This window comes from Phoenix dactylifera, chromosome 5 (assembly GCF_051530095.1).
Source record: "Phoenix dactylifera cultivar Ajwa chromosome 5, Ajwa_hap1_PhDact_Kaust_v1.1, whole genome shotgun sequence".
Taxonomy (NCBI): domain Eukaryota; kingdom Viridiplantae; phylum Streptophyta; class Magnoliopsida; order Arecales; family Arecaceae; genus Phoenix; species Phoenix dactylifera.
In genome coordinates, this window is record NC_143194.1 from 13907659 (window position 1) to 13917073 (window position 9415).

Consider the following 9415-nt stretch of genomic DNA (forward strand, 5'->3'; position numbering starts at 1 on the left):
CCCATGAGCACAAAAGGGCCATTCAAAGTGAAATAGAGAGAAGAAGAGCATCCAAGTGAATCCCAAAGCTTCCTCTTCATCTGTGTGCTGCCGCGGTGATCCTCTACTTCGTGCCGAATCCGAAGAGGGTCAAGTAAAGAAGAAGTCGAGCTCCTCCATCTACAAAACATGTTTGAGGGCTTCTCTTTACTCTATTTGTTTATATTGTTATATTTGCTTGTTTAAGAAGCTTTGTATTGTTTTACACTTTGTTTTAATATCTTGTAACTTGATTCAATCACGGGATTGAATCAAGGGGTTAAGGTTTGTTGGTGAGCCAAAGGGAAAACCAACGGGGTTAAGGTTAGTTGGTGAGCCAAAGGGAAAACCAACTGTGAGAGGTTTGTTGGTGAGCCTAGGTCGAAACCAACACTGTAAGGGTTTGATTGTGATCCCGGGAAAACAATCAGGGGTGGTTCTAGTCGGTGAGCCTGGGAAAACCGACCGAGTTCGTTGTGACCTCGTAAAACAACAAGTTGGGTTGTGAGCTTGTAAAACAACCGGCTGTAATCTGTAGGATTATAGTGAAATTTCCAAGAAGTCTTGGGGAGTGGATGTAGGTGCTGGGGTGCACCGAACCACTATATGTTTGTTGTGTTTGTAATGCCTCTTCTCATTGTCTAACTAACACACTTACTTACCTAGATAAATAGCTTGCATTACTATTATCCGCACGTTCTCTAGCTGCAAGCATACTTCAAACCGTTGCTAAGTTTGACTTTCACTGTGCATCTATATAACTTAGCATAATTAATCAAAAACTTTCAGAAGTAGGTTAAAAGTTTTAAAAGATCCAATTCACCCCCCCTCTTGGGTTGTATCTACTGGGCAACAAGTGGTATCAGAGCAGGTGCTCAAATATTATTTGTAGTCTTAACCGACTAGAGCCAAAGATCATGACAACTCAAATAGATAGTTTTCTAGGAGAAGGACAATCAATTGATACACCTCCACTATTTGATGGCATAAACTATACACATTGGAAAATACGCATGCGCATTTTTATTCAATCACAAGACTATTATTTATGGAAAATCATAGTAAATGACCTTCACACACTCTCTCAAACTTTTAATGAAAAGGACTTAGCACAATTGAATGCTAATGCTATGAACATATTGTATTGTGCTATTCAAGAAACAAAGTTTAATGAAATTTCTGCATGCTTATCTGCTAAGGAGATCTGGGATACTTTAGAAAATATTTATGATAAATCTCAGACTAGCTCATATGTGCTTCAATTATATACTAACCATGAGACTGCAGAAAAGGGTGTTGAATCTCCCTCAGTCGAGTCGACTCCAAGTATCTCAGAGTCGACTCCCAAGTTCACCGAGTCGACTCCAATTAGGTCCGAGTCGACTCCGAGGCAAATCAGCTTCCTAAAGACAAAGAAGAAGAGGAAGCGAGAAGAAAGGAAGAATGAGGTAAAACGCAAGAAAGCCTTGACCAAGAGAAAGTCAGACAAGGAATTGAAAGTAAGGAGCAACAATGAACTACAAGAGGTAACTAATTTATGTCTTATGGTACAAGAAGATAAAGTAGAATCTGAATCTAATCTTACACCAAATGAATTTCATGAAGAATATTCTTATAATGAACTTTTAAATGCTTTTCATGATTTGTATGATGAATGTAGAAAACTAGCTATGAAGAATAAAAATATTAAGAAACTAAATTTGAAAATCTTAAAAGAAAGAAATTATAATGATGAAATACAAGATAAACTAAATTCTGAAAATGAAATCTTAAGGTCAAATTCAGAACAATTGATCCAGAAAAATCATAATTTAATTAAAGAAAATCAAAACTTAAGTAAAGAAATTGATCAATTAAAATCAGTTATTAACAAATTCACCGTAAGTTCAGAACGATTAAAAAAGATGTTTGAAAGCCAATATGCTGCTTGTGATAAATCAAAACTTGGCTTGACCCCTTTACTTAACTATAAATCTCTAGAGAAAAAGGTTATCAATTCATTAAGCAAACCATTAAATAAGATAACATATTTCAAACATGAAAAGAATGGACATAGCAACTTTACCTATCGTTCTAACATAATTAAATCAAATGGTAAAGTTATTACTATTAAACAGATTTGGGTTCCAAAAGGAACCATATGTCCTAACTCTCAAGGACCCAAGCAAGCTTGGGTACCCAAAATGAGAATATGAGGATGTAGACATAGATGTGCCAATACACCCATGGAACAAATAGATTCATACAAATGGGTGTTCTAGACACATTGAAACTTAAAGCATACTTATGAAAAGTAATGTTTAAATAAACATAATAATTATAATAATAAGGAAATTAGTAATCCTTGCATCTCATCATTATTTTTGTTCTAGTATTTGATTAAAGTATGAATTGCATGTGTTGATCAATTTTGTGATATAGAAAATACTTTTGGAAATATAATCAAATCACTTCATTTCATAGTATGCTCCACTCACTATTGGATAAGTTGCTAAATGATTAATTAAGTTATTAAAAATAACTCTATGAATTCTCTATATGCTTGATTAAGAATTATTATCCACGGCATTGTTTTTATTGATCATAAACATGAGAATGTGTACTTGGTATACCTTTGAATATATGTATTTAAATACTAAGATCAAAGAATCCTTTTGGCATGAAAACTTACCTAATGCTGGTATGGACCTAATTTTAAAAGACCTTATCATCAGTTTACTTAGATTATCTTTTGTAAGGTCAAAGTTTGTTATGCATGTTAACTAAGGAAACAAACAAGAATCAATTTCAAAATCTAAGAAAGTTGTTTCCATCTCTAAGTTTTCAAAAGCTTACATTGGATTTGTTCTTGGCAAATAAAACTGAAGTGATTTTCTGTATTTGCGAAATCTTGTAAAAAGTGGTTCAAATGATAAAGGTTTCCAAACTGTGAAGGTATCATGGCGCAGAGTTGAAAACCAAAATTCTGATAAAAAGGTTATACAGAAAATAATATTAAATCCAATGATTTCAGGTCCAAGGACATCATAAGTAAAATAGAGTTAATAGAATTCTTGAAGAAATGAAAAAGACAATTATGTGTGATAGTCATCTACTTAAATAATTTTTTTTAAAGACTATCATCACTGCTTGTCATACATATGATTTCTATTAAATCTATTTTTGATGAAAATTGTGATCTTCTGAAAAATGGAAAATGAACCATTGCATATCTTTCATATTTTCAGTTGTACATATTATGCTTGATATGCTCTTATGAAAATAATGCCAAATCTGATAGAGATATCTCTATCCTTGGATATCATTCATCAAGCAATGCATATAGAGTGTTCAATGAAAAGTTTTTTAGTTGCAAAAATATCAAGGTATTTTATTCTTTATGAGACTAATGATTTGTTATCAAGATACGAAAATTAAATTATGTATGTATATGCTTAATCTTTTACATATAACAATCTGAAAAAACTTGTTAATAATTAGAACCAAATTGGATTGTTCAGATATGCTCTTAATGAAGAAAAAGTGATGACTATTAAAAGACTAAATCAAGAAAAGATGAAATAGATCTTGATAAGATTCTTGCATAATTAGAAGTAAAAATCACCACTATCATTTGTTTGCTTTATGAGCTTTATATTCTAACAAATGAGTGTGTAGAATGGACTCCTATGTGCTTACTTAAAAAAAAAAGATATATGTTAAATAACCACCATACTTGAAAACACTCATTACAAATATGATAAAGCAATATATGGTTTGATACAAGCATCAAGAGCATGATATAAAAGCTTAAGTAACCTTTTGACAAAAAGTAATAATGATAAATCTATACATCAAAAAGAAGAATTTGTAATATCTTATTTGCTCAAAGTATGCATTGATGACATCATTTTTGGTTCTACTAATGAAGAGTTATATGAAGATTTTACTTAGCTCATGTAAGGTGAGTTTGAAATATGTGTGATGAATGAATTAACATCTTCTCTCAAACTCCAAATTAAGACAAACAAGAAAGGGGATCTTCATTGACCAATGTTAGTCCATAAGAAAACTCTTATAGAAGATTGGCATGAAGAAGGTACATCTAAGATCCCATCTTGTAGAATTTGAAAAGAATGAGCAAAGTAGATCTATTTAAAGCTGTATTGAAGCTTGATAGAATAATTATTTCATCATACAGCTAATAGACCAGAATGTATGCTCATTATGTGCACTTGGGCAAGACTTCAATCTAACTTTAATGAATCTTATTGATAACAAATAAATCATAATCTGAATTTTGATAGAAACAACCGTTTAAGATAAGTTGACTAAAACTTAGCTAACATATCTTAGTGATAATTATCTTAAGCAAGTAGAATTTAAACTAAAATGATTTTGAAAAGAAGAAATTGATTTGACCTCGATAAATCTTTTCATTGCCTCACATGCTTGTCCTTGAACTATCTTGGTTAATGAAACTATCTCTTTAGTTCAAGTGATATGTGCTTGCTTATATTTAGGCAATCTCTTGAGTAAAGTGACTCAACATGCAACTGTTGTCATATCTTATATTGAGTCATCTAGTTAAAAAAAAAAAATATGTTGGATGAATGTTTTGTATCTTAAAGAAACTAATGACCTTCTTTCAAGAAAGAAAAGGAGTGTGTTAATAATGCAGGATCCTTGAGCAAGAAAATGAGAGATCTCAACTTGAAGGATATCTCCATGTAAGATACAATAAACATTCACATGCAAACAAGAGAGAGGACCTTCTTCAGCCAAAAGTTCATACATAAGAAATCTAGTAGGTATTTGATTGAAGAATGCAGAATGAATTGGTAATTCTAGATACTTCTCTCATAAATTAATTGAGCAAAGTCAATAACTTAAATCTTATTATGGCATGATTAAGGTCTTTAATTGTTAATTTTTGATATCATGTCTATAATTGACTGACTTATACTTTTAGAGATTGTTTCATGGTTTGCCCAAACTAGAATATATCTTTGCATATGTCATAACCATGAAATGCACAAGTTTATGCTTAAAATTTAGAACTAAAATAACTTGTGTGAAGTTATGAATCCATGAGCATAATGAAAATGTTGTTTGCATGATACACATATAAATGATACACAAGATTAATTCTTTATTCTGCTCTTTCGTGTAAATTACTTGAGAATAACAAAAAGATAGAGAGATAAAGAAAAGAAAATGGATATTATTCAAGAGAAGTAAAATCCAAGTAGAGGCAAACTCTTCAATCTTAAAGGAAAAGCAAAACAAACTAAATAGATTCGACACATTTGTGAGACTTGTGTGAGCAATCTTTTGGAAGGAATAAAATCCATAATTAATTACACCTAAACAAGGAGAATTTGAAGTAAACATTTTAACCTTTCTATATTGCTCATCATAGGGATGGTGCCAATGGGGAGGCTAGTGGTAGTACCCGGCACTATTTGACCCAACTATTCGGTGTAGGGCATATTAGGGACGGCACAAGAGGGAGGCTAGTGGTAGTACCTCGTGCCCCTTCCCAACTCCACCGGATAGGGAGCAAATAGAGTATGGAGCATAAGAAAGTTATAGATGAAAAACAAAGTAAATGAAAGTAGAAATAAGTCAAATTTTCTTTAATCACTTGAAAACACACCTTAAGGATGAAATCATTGCAAGATTATATTTAAATAGGGGGAGTTTATTTGAAAAGAATTGATTTTGATCCTTGACATTCTTGTTCTTAGTATTTTAATGCATGACTTAACACATGGTATATTTTTGCATATGGTATGATGTCTTGATTTATGGGTTCTCAATATTCTGTAATGTTTCATACTTAGACAATTTGATTGAATGTTTGGATTGCTCCGATACGCATCCGAAACATATCATTTCTGATCTTCAAAGTATACTAATATTGATCCAAATAATGTGTCTTACGATGATCTTGATTGTAAGTAAATACTTTTAAATATATGACTTTATTTTAATATTTAAAATTTTTATTGGGCTTAATGTATACATTGCTGAAAAACTGTGAATATGAAATTGAGTTCTATAAATACACGTACCTCAATGATCATATATATGTTTTTCTCTCCTACATTCTTAAAGACTATCATCAGAATATATATATATATATAGAGTGAATAATCTTAAAGCTAGAAATATTTCAGCTCACTCAATGATTCTTAAAAAGAAAGAAAATGTAAATGCTTCTGAAAGAAACTGAGCCTCAAATGAACCATTTTCTGATTAATATTTCTATACATTTTCTCTAAGATTAGGAGAAAGCATAACTTGTTCTTAAAGGATTAGAAAGAGTAATTGCTACAAATTTTGAATAATACTAGATTACTCTACATTCTCGACATCATAGAATTTCAGTGTCATTCACGTTTATCACTAAAATCTGAAATTCAACCAAAGAAAAGAATGATTAAAGAAGAATACATCTTTTGAGAGGGAGCTCTAGATATTCAATATCTTATCCTAAAGAAACCTTAATTTGATGCATACCTTAAATTTTATGGATTGATTTTGATGAACCTCCTTATATTGCAAGACATGCTTTAATTACCTTGAGATGAGTTCTATAAAGGTTGTCTTATCTCAAACCTTGAGTCTTATGAAAATAAGCTGAAACTTTTAGAAAAATATATTTTTGAGATTGACAACTTTATTGAACATTATCTTCTAATTCTAAACTCTTAAATGGAATGACCAATTGAGGGGGAGAAAGGAAATTTCAGAAGAAGAGGTCTTACGGAACTTAATCGCGTATATCTATAACTAAAGGAGAGAGGAAGAATACTAAATGAAAAATGATCCTAGTACTCTCCAATATGTATCATCTGAAATTTAATCTGAAAATCTTTATGATACACCTTGAGGCTTGTTATTTGGTTAATATATCTTCTCCATCAATCATGAACCAAATTGCATAGTTGATCATAAGAGCCTCTAATTTAATGAAAAAGGGGGAGAATAATGTGTTAAAATTTTCTTGAGTATCTTTTAGCAAATCTATTTTGATATTCACTAATGAATCCTAATTGACTTGATCTTTAGAACTTAAATTGTGTGCCAATTCATATTTTTATGAACAAACTTTCATACTTAGTGAAGAGAAGTTAGATTTCCACTTGTGTTTTCTTTGAATATCCTTTGTAGGACTTCTTGAATTAACCTAAGGAAGATGCCATCTACACTTGATTAGAAAACTATCATTTGTGGTATCAACTTAGAAAACTTCTTGAAAACTATCTTAATTGGCTCTGATCTGTGCTCACTAATCTGATTCCAATATTATTGCCTTAAGTTATATGATTCATATCCTTGCAATAATTTAACATTCCAATCAGAGTACAATAAGGGCAAGAAATATTTGAGTGTTCTTATACTTGTGGTATCTGCGCTTAATGTTTCCCTATCTTTTTGATGTTGTCAAAAAGGGGGAGAAATATCTAAGTATATGCTCATAATGCTTTATGTTTTGAAATGCTTTATGTTGTTGAATTGAATACAAATCAGCTTGAATTGAAATATTTGATTGTGTTAAGCTGTTTAAATCTAAAGCATTATCATGAAGTATGTTTTTTAAATATATGTTTTCTACTTCATGCAACTTTGCTATGTATTACTTCTAGAAAACAATATCTTTTATATTGCATATACTCCAAGTTTTGTCATCATCAAAAAGGGGGAGATTGATGACCCAAAGATTGATTCATAGATTGATTTTGATGATTACAAAACCTTGAAGTATAGAGACTAATGTTTATGTTGCAAGGAGAAAGATATTTATTTTGCAAGGAACATAGCAAGTTGAAAGAACACGAGAAGGCCTCCAAAAGCACTCAAGAAATGTTGGAAGAAAGCTACAATTTATTGGCCCAAGTTTAAAGTTCAAAGGATTCAAATTGGAGGAGTAAAATCAAAGGAAAAATTCAAAAAGAATAGTATTCGAGTCGACTCTAATGTTTACCGAGTCGACTCCGGAGAAGTATGAGTCGACTCCTAGGAGTCACAGGAAGAAAAGTCAGAGAACAGTTTTCGGGTCTGAGATTCGAGTCGACTCAAGTGGAACGCGAGTCGACTCCGATGGTTGGTAGGTCGACTCCAAAGAAAGCAAGAGTCGACTCTCAGCGGAACACAAGGAAAAAGTCAGAGAGCATTTTTGGGACTCTGAGATTCGAGTCGACTCCCGCATTGCACGAGTCGACTCCGAGACTCCGCGACCATCAACGACAGAAAAATCAAGTTACTGCCTCTGAGATTCGAGTCGACTCCCAGACCGCTCGAGTCGACTCCAAGACAGCTTCACGTCAAAAGGCAGAAGACCAACTTTCGGAAACTGAGAGCCGAGTCGACTCCAAGGAAGTTCGAGTCGACTCCAAGACTGGACGAGCCAGAAGACAGAGGATCGGGAGTTCGGGCTCTGAGATTCGAGTCGACTCCCAGGACAGTCGAGTCGACTTGAGAGGACAAAATTCAAAATTGGATCCACGGACTTCGGTGGATGAGCCGACTCCGATATTGCCAAGTCAGCTCCAGAAGTTGGCGAGTCGACTCCAGGTTAAGACGAGTCGACTCCCAGTCGAGGATGCACTTTAATTCAAATTTGGAACAGTGGCCGAGTCGTCTCCTGTAAAGCACGAGCCGACTCCTGCAACAGGCGAGTCGACTCCTGATCGCGCGAGTCGACTCCGATCCCAACGGTAACATTGTCAGGAGGTGCAGACTGTGTCCAACGGCTCTATTTTTGTCTCTAACGGCTATATTCTTGTTTCCACGCCATCTAAAGCTATAAAAACAAGAAGAGAGCCAGGGGAGAACTCATGGAAGTGGGAGAAAACATTTAGGGAAGAGATTCCAAGAGAAATCTCCCATGAGCACAAAAGGGCCATTCAAAGTGAAATAGAGAGAAGAAGAGCATCCAAGTGAATCCCAAAGCTTCCTCTTCATCTGTGTGCTGCCGCGGTGATCCTCTACTTCGTGCCGAATCCGAAGAGGGTCAAGTAAAGAAGAAGTCGAGCTCCTCCATCTACAAAACATGTTTGAGGGCTTCTCTTTACTCTATTTGTTTATATTGTTATATTTGCTTGTTTAAGAAGCTTTGTATTGTTTTACACTTTGTTTTAATATCTTGTAACTTGATTCAATCACGGGATTGATTCAAGGGGTTAAGGTTTGTTGGTGAGCCAAAGGGAAAACCAACGGGGTTAAGGTTAGTTGGTGAGCCAAAGGGAAAACCAACTGTGAGAGGTTTGTTGGTGAGCCTAGGTCGAAACCAACACTGTAAAGGTTTGATTGTGATCCCGGGAAAACAATCAGGGGTGGTTCTAGTCGGTGAGCCTGGGAAAACCGACCGAGTTCGTTGTGACCTCGTAAAACAACAAGTTGGGTTGTG